Genomic DNA, 16,137 nt, shown 5'->3' on the forward strand with positions numbered 1-16,137 from the left:
TTTACTGCTGTTCTTCATCCTTTAAAATATATTCATGATCCCACCGAACATCTTAATATATTTCCTTGTTCTTTTGCTTTCTGTTTACATCTTCACTTCCCACTGCTTGCATAGGATTTTTATGCTTCAGAAATACCTTAGACATGGATACCTACTTACTAGTTTAATGGAAGTCAAACTGCATTGAACTAGATTAGTTAAACTAACCCAACCTTATAACCAGAGCAATTTTTTTCCTTTCTTACATAAAGTAGAAAAGGTTTCACACCTCAAAATATTCAGGTTCGGAAAGCTCCTGTGTACTAGAGTAACAATACATTGAAAGAGTTAGTAAACAGTCTTAACTGCCTTCTCTTTTGCCTATAATGATTACTTCTTACATGTAATATGTAGTGGAGTATTTAATTCTTTGAAAAAAACCTTCTTTTCCTCTGATATGTGAAGATCCTGGAGGTAATCAAGAATTACTTTCCATTCAAAAAATATTTTCAGTACATATGAAATACACAAACCACAATTAAGTGCAGCTGAGACCAAGACCAAGCTCAAAAATGAAGATGATTCAGAAGTATGACAGCTGTACTAGCAATACACAAAGGCGGTATTTTTGAATATAGACATTCAATTAAAATGTTTGAATTCTCTAGATGTCAGCTATTCAGTAGGAAGTTAGAATTTCTCTCAAAAAGACCTAAATATTTTGGGGACCCTTAGTGAATTCCTGAAATACTCCCTTCAACAAACTTTTGAGGCTTTTTACTGAGTTCCTGACAAAATCTCTTCTGCCAAATACATAGGGGCTTTCAATTACGTCAAGTGTAGCTGGGATGAGTCATCCTTAGAAGTCATTGATTAACAATGTGTACAAGTGCCAACAACATAGCCTGCTTCCTCTCAGCTATGTCTGCCTCTCTTGTCTACCCAACTGTCTCCTAGCAAGTATTAAAAAACAACAACATCAACAACAACAGAGTAACTAGAATTGCTACCCTTCTTGTATCTACTGCTTCTCCAATAAGAACACAGGCTGAACTAAAGGACCACACTCAGTTATGTTCATCTCCAGCAGCCAGAGATCTATACACTTCCATAGAGGGTCCAGCATATAGAACCTGAATGTCATGTGCTGTGCTTCTAACCATGGTCTGCCACTTCCTGCCCCCGTGAGAAATGTGGTCCTGAGGTTCAAACACCTGTGACAATTTAGATTCTATGTACATCTGAAGCCTTGAACAGTTATATGAATATTGCATGTTTTCAATGCTGTTGTTTCCATCTATATTAAAGCCAACATTATCTATATACCATAAGAAAAAATTCCTTAATTCCAGTTTAATATCTCAGCTTGACATAGTATATTTTAAATTGAAAAGGAGCTGTCAAGGTTTTGTCCAATATTGAAAGCTGAATTTGGTGACCCAGAAAGTACCTTTCCAAGCTCGTGTTCCAAATGAAAACACTAATTGCTGTGTTTGTGTAACTGTTGTGGTCTAAGGATGAAAGTGAGATGAAAAACCTTCAAGAACTCATATTGTCAGCTGGCTTGGCTTCCCACTCCCCAGATGTACCAGTGGGTCTAGTTAAAAATATTATGTCTTCTTGTGTTAACTCCTTTGAGACCAAAGGTGATGTAATATGGAACTGATACCCTCAATAGATTCCACTTTTTAACCGTACTTTTTCACTTGCTGATAGAAGCACCATCAAAATGTTTTCAGAATGACATTTTAGTTTCCTTTAACAGAGGGCAAAAGAATGCAGAATATTTAAGATTTTGCTGTCTGAATTTTCTTCAGTCCTCATTTTCTTCTTAATTTGCCAGTAGGAAAAGTTTCTCTCTGTCATTTCACCTTCCTCTGATAAATACTTTTGAAGTTCTTATTCTCTCCTGAACTCTTCGGATAACAGTAATTCATTTAGCTTTTTCTTGACATTATCTTTTCCATGCAGCTCTCACTAAGTGGATGTACGATCCATTTTTTACAATTTGTTCAAACTCATTTTAACCCTCATTCTTTGTGTCTGCACTATGACAGAACATGAATTAATATCTGTTTTTATATATATTATAGATATTTATTATTAAGCTCTAAAAAAAATCCCTAAGTGGACACTATATAGAACAACTATCCAATATTTAAGGATTCAACTCCACAATACATTTAGGAAAAGCATTACTAGAGAACTCCAGTAGAAAACCTTGAAACAGCAAATTTCTCCTTTACATTCAAAAAGCAGAAACAGAGAGGCCTCATTCTCATTCTTCCATAGTGCAGAAATCCCATTTTCCTGTGCTTCAAATCTGTATGATTTCACATACAACAAAATGAGAATGCACTCTTTGGCCTTGTTGTGATTTGTTAATCCAGTAGCAAAAAAAAATACACCTATCATCAGACTGTGGGCTTTGCTCCAGGGCCATCTCAAAGCACAGTGTCACAGGCTCCACTCATAGATACATCAGACCTGTGGTGCACGTAGAATGGCTTTGTAAGGTCAGACTGATGTGCATACACCAAGTGACTTTATACTGTCTGTGCATGCATATTATGTGGGAGCTCAAATACCCTTCAGAAGCCACAGCTTTGGTTACCCTAAAAGTTCCCCTCTGTTTAGCTCCTTTTGCTCAGCCTCCTCACAGCTGAGTTTCAGCTCAAATGCTTTATTCTCTCCCTTGGTTGCTTCCCAGACATTCTCAAACACAAACATGACTGTACTGCATGGATGGACAAAGCAGTGTTATCAGTATACTGAAAGTACCCAATTTTTTAACTCTTTAGTAAGAGTTAAGCAACTCAACCCAATAGCAGCAGCATCTGAAATTGTAGAAAAATGGCAACAGCTGAGAGACACTGGAATTGTGAACTGTAACCATTCCTTATCTGCTAACAACAACTGTCAATCAGACTGGAAGTGTCTAAGGCTTTGGAGTAAAATGATTGCTTGGAAGGCTAAGTATAAACTACACAAGGAAATGGCATGCAAGATGGTTGCTACCAGCTTGAGTTGCACAAAATCATTATTTAATTGCATCTTTGTCTTAGACTTCTGTTGTAAGAAAGACTTATTCTTAATTATTGTCTAATCCTACTTATAGATCACTCCAATCAAACTTTTGTAGTGTAACTTCTACTTATATGTAATTTTTTACTGTTCCTATTCAGCTCTTATTTGAAGTCTTACTTTAGTGTTTCTTAACTTTTGTTTCTGCATTCCCAGTATTTCCTTCCTACCTTTTCTGACAACTCGTTTCTAGATGTGCTGGCAGTTGTGCAATACCAGATACTTGAGAAAGGCCCAGTACGTTATTCTGTTTTAACTTTAAAATCCAGTTCCACACTCGGATGCTGTTCTTCAGAGTCTGTCCTTCTACTCTTTTCCTTTCCTTGCAAAACTGCCTGACATTCAACTTCTGTCCTCATTATTATGGGTGGTTTTTTTTTTACCAATATTCAGGAGGTACCTTCTGCTTTTATAAATGGGAAAGGCAGAAAGGGATGAATTCACATTTTTAAAATCTAGTTTGATCCAGGGAAGATGAAATGGCAGTAATCTCTCAGACTTTTCTTCAAATACATTACCGACCACAGATAAGCAAGGATAAAATTTATCTCCAAGTACATAAGTGAATCTGGGAGAATAACAGCACACAAAAGCCTTGTTAGACTTTATACTACTTTTGCGAGAGTACAAATTCTGTTCCCACAACAGAATGAGAAATCTGTGTTTCATTAGTACACTGAAGCGATGCCTACATTTTTAGAACACAGTAATTGCTCATTTTAAATATGAGCAAGCTTGTATATTTTCTAATTACTCTTGCCCCATAAAATGCAAAGCAGGTTTGTCAAACGTGTGGTTATCCTGCATAAGACAAAACATTCAAATCTTAAAAAGAAATCCTCAGCACACCTCTGTGCAATGGGATGCAGGCACAATTTGTCATTTATTTATGTATTTATACTTGAGAAACTTCCTGAAGTTCACCATGAGCCTATGTTTTTTCTCAAACCTTACCAAACTTTTAACAGAATTGGTGTCGCTATTACGTAACATAAATACATGCAATTTTTTTTCACACTGAATAGTCATTACAAAGTATTTTCCCCCTTCATGTTCAAGCTACATTGTGTGAATATTTCCGTAGATGAAATAAGTGTTAGATTTGACCAGGAGCTTGGATCAAGGGGAGAAGTCGGCTTGCTACCAATGACTTGAGATCAGGTTATCACAGGGTACTCATATTATAGATAAGCAAGGTATTTGCCTTTATACACTATATTTTATTCCATACAAACACAAACGTTAACACTTGCCTGCGTAGGAATGCATGCTTTGCTGATTACTAGAGATAGAAAAATGTAATGCTGATATATGACAGTCGCTGTCAGCTTTACTACCTCCCTAAAATGCCCCATGTCCACATGAACACCACTTTCCAAGGACAAGTTGGAAACAGAGTTGTGTCATCACATATGCTGACTTCGGAAGCTACTCCAAGAAGAAACTACTCCAAAACAGCTTTGGCTGGTAAATATGTAAAACAAGGAGAGTCTTAGACATTTAGAAAACATAGAAATGTGTTATACTGGTAGTCTAAGTTTGTGTTAGATATTTAACCATGGCATGTTTTATCATGATTATGTATCACTAATAGTTTTCTTGCAGAGCCTTGCTAATGTTATGCAAGATATAGATCTTAGGTATACACACAAATGAGGAACATATAGGTGCATAGATATTGTTATACTTCAAAGAACTTTGATCAGTGTAATGTTTTATTTATTTGCTTGTCCTCCAACAAGCTATTAGCTAGTGTGATAATCAAGCAATTGCATTTTAATTGTGGTAATAGAGCAGCTTTGTGATTTATTCCTCTTTGTTTTGTTTCCCTACAAAATAATCATCTTAGCTCAGATGTTTAACCACCCACCCCATTTATCTATTAAAACCATTTCACAGACATATTTCATTAATCTCTGAAGGCACTACAATGGGCAAGGCAATTTCTCTCCTTCCCACAGTAATTTCTTAATTGTGATGGTGTTGATTATCGCTTCCATAATTTGCACTTGCACTAATCTACTATTTTTGCTAAATTTGCAAATGATGGAAATTACCAATGATTTTACATTGTTTTGTTACATACAATTGATGGTAATCAGTCATGCCTTTAAGGTTATCATAGAAAGAATAAGGCCCATGGAAGTAACAGGTGAGATGTGTATGCTGGACTCTCAGGTCAGCAGAATTTGTCATAAGTAGACTGAAAGAAAAAAAGAAATAAAACAGTGAAACAAAAATTGGTCAGAATGGTAAACAGCTACAATATCTTCCTTTACAGCTTTTACTTACTAGTGTATTAGTCACCTGTTTTCAAAGTAGTGTAACTCAAATTTAAACTTGTTTTTGAAAAGAAAAACACGATATATGTAAGTAGAATGATAACTGAAGAGTTAATTCATAGGAGAAGGTTATTAATTGTACTGGTACATCTCTTCTGGCAACAAAAATACTACAGTGCTTTGGGCTATTCTTGTCACCTAAGGAGTAAAATACCCAAACCAAAGTAGGAACAGCTTTTGGAGAACAAAGAGTTGGAATCCTCTTCCAACAAGGCGCCAGATCTTACAGACAAGCTGTGAGGTGGTCTGAAACACAGCGCTGGAGACCTGACTTTGAACTGATGCTGTAATGCCTCCCTTGTCAGAGGCACTGAAGCACAAAAATGCTGATTCCCTGCTCCTCTCTCTGCTGCTCTCTCCAAGGCACACAGACTGCTCCATTCAGAGAATGTTTCAACTACTACTGTTGATTCTCAGAGTGCAAGGCTCATTTAAACATCGTATTTCCCTACATGCTGTTTTAAGTTTGTCTCTTCCTGCCTACGTACCTGGTGAAATCATGGGCTGGTGGCTAACAACATTTTGCCCTGAGTTTGACATCTCAATATTTGTAAAAATGCATTTATAGTCACATCTGTGCTTGGTAGCTCCCAGCTGGAGTGTAATGACCTTGCCACATTAACAGTACCCTATATACAGAACCTTTGGGGCAATGCCCCCTTTTCACAGACTGCTATTCTTCTGTGTAGGGCAATGGGTAGTGACTGGATCTTTAACTGCCTTGTTCATCACGATATATCACAGGATGTATTTCCAGACAGTCTTCACACCTTACTCAAAAGATTTTAATACGAACTTGCAATTTACAGACTACTACTGTCCATTACCTAGACATATGCCATGTATACATTGGATATTACGTACGAGGCAGTGATAGAAGTTGAGCTCTGTGTGCCATTCTTGCATATGCCGGCACCTACATTGTTTTCAGTTCTCAGTTTTGCTGACCTTTGCCGTTACTGTCTCACACTTACTCTCTGTTTAGCAGTCGATACATAAATGCTGTATCTGGTTTCGGTCTTTTTACTGTCTGAATTTTCAAATGGGATATCTTCTTTCAGTCTGTTGATTTCTTATATCCAATAAGGGCCATCATTAAAATATCGCAAACCAGCAGTCTTTCTATTGTTTTTCTTTAATGGAAAAAGCTGATCCTGATCATCTATTGTACTTTTTCTCCTCTAATTAAGAGCAAATCATCTCATTTTTAAGAATGCTTTTCCCTCTTTGCACAGAGAGATGTGCCATAACCTGGGAAAGAACAAAACACAGGTAAGTGAAATGCAGTGAGTAAATTACCACTGCAGTAACTACATAATAATTAGGGAACGTGATACATAATTTAGACGGCACAGAAAGAAAAGCAGGATGGGAGGCCGGGTGTGTGGGGGGAACAACCAACAAGCTGTAGGGAAATAAAGCCCCGGATTTATTTTGTTGAAATCGGACACACATTTCTCACACCAGGCTGCACAAAGGCACTGCGAGAGCAGCTCGGAAAGGGGAGCTTGGATGACATCCGTTCATCCGGAGGCTCGCTCCCGGCCGAACACCGCCACACGTCCCAGAATACAGAGGTAACGAATCAATTAAGCGGGAGCGGGCTCGGCCCTCGGCCCCCGCCCCCCCCTCCCCAGCCCGTGCCCGCGCGGCCGCCGCGCTTTGTAGTTCCCGGCGCCGGAGCAGTAGGACCCAGGGGCCCTCCGCAGCCACCAATAGACGCTGCTACCGGGATCTATTTGTATGCAATGCCTCCTGCTCTGCGCATTAATAGTAATACAGATAACGGGTCTGAAAGAATTCCCTTCTGAAGAAGGATTTGGTTTTCCAGGGTCCTGATACCGGGAAGAAATCCGGTTTCATCCCCCTTTTGATTTAAGCCTCCCCAGCAGCTTGTCGTCTGAAGCGCTCCCTCTCCCTCCGCGTACCGATACCCATCCGTAGCCTCGCTCTGTGCAGGGAAAGTTGCACGGGGCCGCCCGCCCGATGGAGCCGCGACTGCCCTGAGCGCTTCTGCCCCGAGGTGAGTCCCAGCGGAGCGGCCGCGGGCAGGGGCAGGGGCCGGAGCCGGGGGCGGCGTCCCCGGGCTGTGGGTGGCCCCGGGGTGGCGGGAGAGGGTGATTCAGGAGCGCCGAGGGGAGCGGCCCAACAAGTTTCCCTCAGGTACCGGGGCGGGTTTATTGTGAGGAAAGTTGCCGGGGTTCGCTCCGCGGGACGGCATCCCGTTTTATCACCGCTCTGCGTCTCGCTCGCTATTAACAAAGAAGTTTGGCCGCTACGCAGCCGGTGCCCCCGGCTGCGCGGCACTCCGCGGGTCTCCTCCCACGGGCCGGGGCTTCGCTCCGCAACTTGTGGCGGAACGGCCGCTTTGTTTGGGTCCCCGCGCTTGCGGGGTTGCGGCCCGGCCGGGGGGCCGCCCCCCTCTGCCGACCCCGAGGAGACCGAAAAGCAGTGGGGAGGGGGGAGTGAATATAGGCGTTATGTGTAGCGCATCATGTGCGTATATTTCTGTGTCTGTGTAGGGGTGTAAGAAATGAAAAGCGGGAGGGGGCTGTGATACCGCACTCTGGGGGAGGCAGGGGGGGGAAGTCTCCGCAGGGGCTCTTCAGGGGTGTGGAGTCAGCGGGTGTGCGGCCGCCTCCCCGCACAATGGAGATGGGGGGAGAAGAAAGAGGAGGAGGAAGAGGAGGGAGGTCTTTGGCTCCGCTGCAGCCGCTGCTGCAGTGCCGCAGCCCCTAGCCGCCCCCGCCCCGCGGGGCAGCGCCCCAGGGCAGCGGGGAACCGCCGTCCCAGCGCGTAGCCGCGGCCGCAGGACACCGCCCCCCGGGCTCCGTGGCGGGGCCGCAGGTGCCGCGGTAGCGGCGCTTCGCCGGGTGCCCCTGAGCCTCGGGGCGCTGTCGCACCTGGCTGCGGAGCGGCTGGAAAACGGGATGGGGACGGAGAAATGCAAAAGGAGGGGGCGGTTAAGTTCGTCCCTGGCGTGGTCAGCGGCCGTAGTTTTTTTCCGAGTGTTTGTAGATTGTTTTTCGTCATGATTTGTTAAGGTTAATTAACGACTGATGACACGAAAATGAATTTGAGCGAGCTTCGCTTGTTCTTAACTCCGATTTCACTTGCTCGTGTATCACATTTTAGTTTAAAACCGCTGATGACTCTGAGTGCATTGAAGAACTTTGTGTCAGGAGGCTTTTTTGGGGGGAGGGATAATTTGGGGCATACCTGTGCCTCACGGAGGTGTGGGTAGGAGGGACACTGCTCTGATCTGTGACCATTGTGCCATATGTTGAGGCTCAGGTGACAAGCGTTTGAGCTAAGAACACTTTTCATTTAACCTAAGTTCATACTCCTCACTAATGTAGGAAGAAGCTTTTGTTGAATGCAGTTTGTAGAAAAAACAGGAACGTCCTGTTACAGTATGGAGTAATAAGGGTAATTTCTAAGTGTCGTGTCTGACTCTTTCTCAGTGTGTTGTTTTTCTACGTTAATCTCACATTTGTTTGATTGAATGTTTTCTGCGTACATCTTAGGCTGATGTAAATTCCAGTGGCATTACACTGGTGTAAATGGGCTGTAAACGTATGGCAGGGGACCTACTATTCGGTGATTAAAGACAAGAAAGGAAGGCAGAGAGCTAATAAAATTATTCTACTGTTTGTCAGACTGGATAGCTCATTTCTCTTAGTCCTTCAGCAATGCCACTGGACTTTTACCAATTATATGGCATTTGTGTCCAAGCCCCTACAATAAAGGATTTTTATAAGCATTTTTGGTACCATGACTGACAGTTGACCAGAAACCGGACTGATTTCCATGAGAATTCTCACTTAAAAAGACAAAGGATGCCATTGTGGCAGTGTGAAGCAGCTTGCCTGTTGCTTATTGACTTTTTAGTCAGTGAGAGGAAAACTCAATCCTCACCTCTTGCTTTCCTCAGTCATATTGAGTATTGAACCGCTTGAATATAGCAGAAGTGAGAAGGACTTGACCAATTCTGCAGTGAAGTACCTGCAGATGTCTTCGCTAAGGCACAAACAAGTGGCTCATTAGATGTACTCTCCCAGCAGGTTTTTAAAAGGAATTAAATTCTTAAAATGAAAGGCTGTTTGAGTTCAGTAGCTTTCTCTTGTTAATATTTCCTTTGTTTATATATATATATATATATTTAAATTCCTGGACCTCATGCTGGGTTTTTTTTTTTCTGTAACTGTACAACATACGCAAGATAATACTTAGAATATCCAATGTCTGAGAGTTCCCTAAAGCAACTTTCCATGCTCTGTGTGCAGGTCTGAGTCTCAGCCTAAGCAATAGAGGCAAGTGTGTTAGCCACAGGAGACTCAGATTTTTTTGAAGAAACAAAAAAAAAAAAAAAAAAAAAAAAAAAAAAAAATTGAATTTCCGTAGATGAACAAATGCCATATATTTTCCTCACATGATGAATTCTTAAATGAAACTGAGAGCGGAGAACTCTGTTCTTATGCCTGAGTTCTGACATGATTGTTGTGGCATATGGTGAGGTATAAATTTAGCTGACTTGTGTAGTTCAACAAGCAAGTGTGAAAAACAAGGGGTAAGGGGAGCAGAGGGTGGGAGAAGTACGGGATTTATATTCTCTTGGCCTTCTACATTAGAGGAATTCCATGGGATTTCATCCTTCTGGAGTAAAATCCGCTGTCAAACAAAAAGTGGAAGTGATTGGGTGCCTGTGATTTTGTTTGTCCTAATTATGAACTTGCTCTCATGTGTGTTCTCTGTCCTAAGAGACATTCTGCAATCTCCTGTTGCTTAGAGTCAGACATGGCCTCCCAGGTAGCAGGTGTCATGTAATGTGTTAATTCCACAAACTTTTTTTGTTGTTTTAATGGAAAGAGTTAAATTATGTGAACTGAATTTCTGTTTTCTCTACCTGTATTTCTTTCTCCAGATAGCCTCTTATATGGCTTCAACTGCTGAATGAAAACAAGTAATCTCACCTTTTTTTTTTTTTTTTACCATGGCACATGTCTTTTTTATGCAGATATGTTTCTGCATGTCCTTGTTACTTTCAAAAAATCAGGGACTTGAAATATTTTGATATCCTGAAGAAAATACTAGAGTCACTGCAGATCAAAACTGAAGTTTATTTGTAACATTATTTGTGAACACTTTATTTTTACAAACATTAGTCAAGTCCTATGAAATTACGGGTTAGCACTTTGCTCTAGGTTTGGGAAGAGTTTGTAATCTAATGGTTTTTCCATTTTTCCTGTGTTCCCTAATCTGTAATTCAACCAACTAGAATGGATTTGCACATGGATTTACTTGAATCAGGGGGAAAATGACTCCCTCAAGAAAAACGTAGACAATTTCAAGGGTCATCGAGGTGATAAATTACACAGTAGGAAAATGAAGAGAAACACTGTGTGTTCTCCTGTGCAATTATAATTTGATAACTTCTTTTTAATCTGTAGAAGGGAGAGAAAATCTGGATGGGCCTTTAGAGAACTGTAAGACAAGCATAAATACTTCGAGCATGTAAGTTAAGCATGCACCAACACCATTAGGCTTAAGAATAGTCACATAATCCTAACCCAGCACACTGGAGGACATTATGAAATATTTCCTCCGATCTTCAAAAGACTTAACAGATATCTTGTATTTCACCTGTAACATTCTACCTGTCTAAGCTACTCAGTTCATAAATCTTTCATTCCCTAATCTTGTAATCATCAGTCCCATCAGTTCTCTCTCAACACCATCAATTTATAGTCTGCCATACACATCAATCCTTTGCCTCAATTAACTCCTCCTTTTTTCCAAAATTCTCCAATCATTATTCTGTCCTTGTCCATCTTGAGGCCCATGTGTCAGCCTTCCTCTTGTCTTCCCTGCTCAGCTCAGCATAACTAACATGAGGGAAACTGTTTCCAGTCCTGTATTACCTGTCTTTCCTTCATGATTTCATGATCTGTACTCCATGATTCCAATTCATGAGAGTTTATTGTATTTTCTCATATCAAGTTTATTTCTCTGTGTGTCCCTTAGCTTTCTCATCTGTCAGTAGTGAGCACGTTGAGTAGATGTGTCCCTTTTCCCATTTTGACTTGCCTCTTGCTCCTCAGTCTGTGTAAACAGATCCTTTTACCAACAAAATGAGTATGGCATAGTTGGCAGGAAACAGCGATGTGACTTAGTAGCTTCCTAGTTGCCCCTAACTTGTAGAAGACATTAATCCTGTTCCAATTTTTCTGTATTAAATCTGAGTTCTGACAAATACTGTGTGATTGTAATGTTCAAAACAGCTGAAGGAGTAGCATTCAGAGCCCAGAAAGTATTCAGCCGAGTGCTTGAGCTCCTGGCCCACAGACTTTCCTTTACATATTCTTTTGGCTCCATTCCTTCTTGCAGCCTGGTGCAGTAGGCATAGGAGATGCCATTTGCCCATCTTAAAACTTCCTTGAGCCTTCACATAGGATAGTTTCAGTTACTGCTGATGAAATATGGCTACAGGGAAAACAAGAGCCATGAGACCTTATAACCTCTGGTAAAAATGTAGATGGAACTGAGCTTCCTTACTTCTGCATGAAGCAATTCCTTCTCATTCATTCTTTCTTCTGTAATATATAGTAGCTGTCATGATTTATATTGCAGCTCACTCTGCCTGGATCTTCACCTTGCTCACTACACAGGGTTTCCTTCATTCCAGAGAATGGCACTGAGTTATGAAACCCTTTCATCCTGTTTCTGCATTGCAGTGGAGTTGATCTAAGTATACTTCTCGAGGAAGTTCTGCATTGTCCCTGTCTTTCAGGAGAAATGTTCAGGCTAAACAGAGAAACACCTCAAGTTGTACTTTGAATGTGGATTTTTCTATCTCTCTTTCTTTAATTTAGGATAAATGATTCTGCATAAATTTTCTTGTATGCTATGCATTTCCCTCACAGAGCCCTTGGTTGGGTAAATAAACTGTTAGGGGGAAGGGTACACTTGAAGAGTGTATCTTTGTCACTCCTCATAAAAGTATGCCTGTTCCAATCCTAAAAATAGCACAAGGAAGAATTTTACTGATCCGGTAAACTAGAATTTGGTTGCCAACAACAGTGACTCTTCACAGTACCAAGTTTGCTACAATGATACTTATTCAATTGTAATATATCACTTCAAGTACATCTAGTATTTTCATGGGGCTATTTGAACATAGACATTATCATCAATTAAATAGTTGTATTAAATGTTGGTTTTCTTTTTGTTTGTTTGCTTATTTGTGTTGGTGTTGGTGATATTAACCTTGATCTTTTCTTTAAGAGGAAACTGCATAAAGGTAATGGAAAAAACTTCGTAAATGAAAGACACCAGTTGCCATAATCACACTATTTAGTCTCTTGTGAGTACTTCCTATAAAAACAAAGACTTATTTAACTTAATTAAGATTTCTACACTTGGAAGAACTCAGTGTTAGAAAGCACCAGAAAAACTACATGTGAAAATTAGTGATCTTCCAAGATGATGTATCTTCAGGAATTGATCACATAACTCCAGGAGGACATCACTGCTTGTGACGCTGCCCAGTAAAACTATGGATGTCTAAGCAAATTGCAGTTATTTTTGTAACTTATCCTTCCTTGAAGAACACAAGGACTTCAAAGCAGGATTTTATTATGAACATCTGGACAATACAGTTGTAGACTCATTTTGATTCCTTATAAAACTCTCGAAACTTACTAAATAACAAATGTTTCCAAACTGCGAGTCTTACATACCCAACTTAACATCTGAAAGTCAAATGCTTTTCATTCTCTCTTGTTTATCATCAGTGGTAGTTGTGACTTGGATAAATTCTACACGTTTATGCCTCAAATCCACGTGTTCTGTCAAGAATTTTATTAGTGATAAATGCACTTATGAATATGACAATTCTTTGAACCCATGTGTGAGTTTTCATAGCTGACAACTGGGGAAAAAAAATCATGTCTGCATTAAAAATGAAACAGGAAATTAAATTATCTGCCGAAAGAACTGCAGACAATTCTAACTGAAATATTTCAATAAAACAAAGCCAAGTTCAGTCTCCAGATAAGCCCCTCATGCAGCTGAGCAGCTTTGGGACTTCTGAATTTTTCTAAAGAAAATGATGAAAAAAGATGCTATTAAAAACATTGCACATGCGAAGCCTAAAGAGAGTTAAAATGTATCTCTCTTTCTTATATCATGGTGTTGAGATCAAGCCTGACCACTTACAGCATTGACAGGAAACCCTAAAAGATGTTTCCCATAATTTCTTTTAGATTGAGAGTACTGTTTATGGAAGAAAGCAAGACATGCTTTTGAGCTATCTGCGCTATGGTATGAAGTGATAGGAGCACTTCCTCTGTACGTAATAGGAGATGAATGAGAGAATGGAAAGTATGGCAAAAGGAATTACAGGACTCAAATATGTTGCATCTTGCATGTAGATTTGAAACTGCAAGTTAATTTTATCTTTGTTTGCTAAAATATATTTTGGAGTAGTATCCCACAGCTTATTCTCTATGTATGTGACTAAATGCCATTACAAGAAACAATCTGTAAAACAATGGTAAGGAGAGAGTCAGTATATATTGAAAATACAAATATGAATAATGGTATTGACTAAGTGACGGGCAAAACCAGGAGGCTTTATTGGGGATGTTCTTTACTGAGGAAAAAACTTTTCTCTGAGTGTTACAGTCATGGACTGTCAGGATGGAATGAGGATTGTTACATCATTCAAGTTGCCTTTGATACATTACCCAAAGCAGGATTTTCACTTCCTCGATCCTGAAAAATATGTGGAATAAGTAGTATTTCTGTACATTGAAGTATTGTCTCAGTTGAAAAAGTTTAAAAAATAAAAAGTGCTTTCGTCAAAGTATCATAGTTCTTCCATTAACATTTTAGCTTAAAGGAAACACAAAACTTTGAATTTTGAAATATGCAAGTAAGATACAGGGTACAAAGTACATTTGTGGCACGTTTTGAGATAATGGCATTTTTTAATCTTATTATTAGGAACCAACATTTAAATCCATCTTCCTCTCATAATGTGGTACTCCTCTATTGTGGTCTTATCTAGATTTATTGTGTAGCATATCATACTTGTGGCATTTGTTTGTTTTAACTACTGTGTGTCAGTCATCACAGAAAAGATTCCCATGTATGACAGCTGTTAGAAAAACTCAACCAGTAGGCAATAATGTGCTACCATGCTTAGCAGAGTATACAAGTCACTTGTGTGGATGCTGTCTGAATGCCCTAAAGGGGGGATTGTACACTGGTCTCCACATAAGTCTGCTGTTCCAGAGGTGAGGAGGACAGGAATGCATGTGGGGTTCCAGCTCTTCCATATACATCCTCATTTTCTGGTACAGCTATTCTCTGGCAGGGGAGATGGATGTCTTGGACTGAAGCCATGTCTCCTTGCAGACTTGTTTGTCTGCATGAGATACAGCTGTTCTAATGAGCCTGTTTCCCCTGTGCTGTGCTAACTGTACACAGGACTTGTCCTAACCAGAGTATCTGAAATACTTTCATTAGTGAATGATCTGAATGATTCATTACAGTATTTGTCACATAGAAACTCTGATGTGGAGACTGCATAGTTCATGAGTTTTCTTGGAAAAAATAGAACCTTTGCAATCTATAAGTCTATTCTGTCTCAAATATATTGTAGGAAAAATATTGTAAATAGAAATGTTAATATCTTGGTTATTTATCAGTTATTCACAATCTGTAAGCTCTTAAATATGCACCTTTTTCAGAAGAAGACAGTATCTTGTCACCAAACCTTAGCAATAAGAGAGTATAGATGAAAAATAATATCTGTGTGAAGTTCTTCATGAGAGAGGAAACAAGCTACAAATTGCTGCTCTGTTCCAGATGGGTTTCTTGATTATGCTGTCGTTTGGCACTGTGATAAAAATAAATATTACATGAAATGTATGATTTTTAATTAAAAAAAATGTATCCCACATTTAGTTAAGTAAAAGAAAGTCATAAAATTCCCCTTTCCTAATAATGCATGCAGAAATAAAATGGCCCTCAGGTGAGATTCTTCTCTTTTTTTTTTTCTCTGAAGCAGGAAAGAAAGATGTTGTTGTTGTTGTAAAACACATTGCATAAATGATCTTTCATATTCCAGTTTTGCTCCCTCAGTTCCTTGTGACATCAAGCCATACTTCACCTAGAAATTTAGCTATTATCCTATGTGGCACTGGAATGTTAGTTGGAGGTTAGTTACTGAGCCTGCTCCTCCCTCTAGTCGAACTGTTCTTGTGAGTAATTCTGGAGAAAAGTAATAGAAATTCACCAAACTGGAAATTTGTTTTTCTTCTTCAAACTTCTTGCAGTGGCCCAGAAAACACAGTAGGTAAGGACTGCTGCTATAGGCAATTAACCAACTTAAATGCGGCTCACTGATCGCTCACTGAGTACAGTGATTGCTGGAGTGCTTGACTAAGGTTTTGTCCCTCTTTGCTTTCAAGAGTCCTCAGTAGGAGGGAGTATTCTAGGCATGTGACAGCAAGTTCTTTATCTGTAGCAGAGATGTGGTACCCTCCTCCAAATCTTGGTTTCAAATCATAGTATTTTTAATTCGTATGTAGTAATCATATAAGACAAAATATCTGTAGGTCAGAAGCGAACAGCATACAAATTCAATATCCAGTTCCAGATGTGTTTTTCTTAAAGATGAGCAAATAAAAATTTCATGCTGCTGAAACAGAGCTGGTGATGACTC

The 16,137-nt window shown here is 39.8% G+C and overlaps 1 protein-coding gene across 1 annotated transcript in view; it reads left to right on the forward strand.

The window, feature by feature from the left end:
- Positions 7,282-16,137, forward strand: part of ROBO1 (roundabout guidance receptor 1) — a 715,672-nt gene continuing 706,816 nt past the window's right edge. Inside the window, exon 1 of the mRNA XM_021403057.1 lies at positions 7,282-7,428. The gene's annotated coding sequence lies outside the window, so the exon portion shown is untranslated. The remainder of the gene's footprint in view (positions 7,429-16,137) is intronic.

The sequence above is a fragment of the Numida meleagris genome, chromosome 1, assembly GCF_002078875.1.
Source record: "Numida meleagris isolate 19003 breed g44 Domestic line chromosome 1, NumMel1.0, whole genome shotgun sequence".
Lineage (NCBI taxonomy): Eukaryota > Metazoa > Chordata > Aves > Galliformes > Numididae > Numida > Numida meleagris.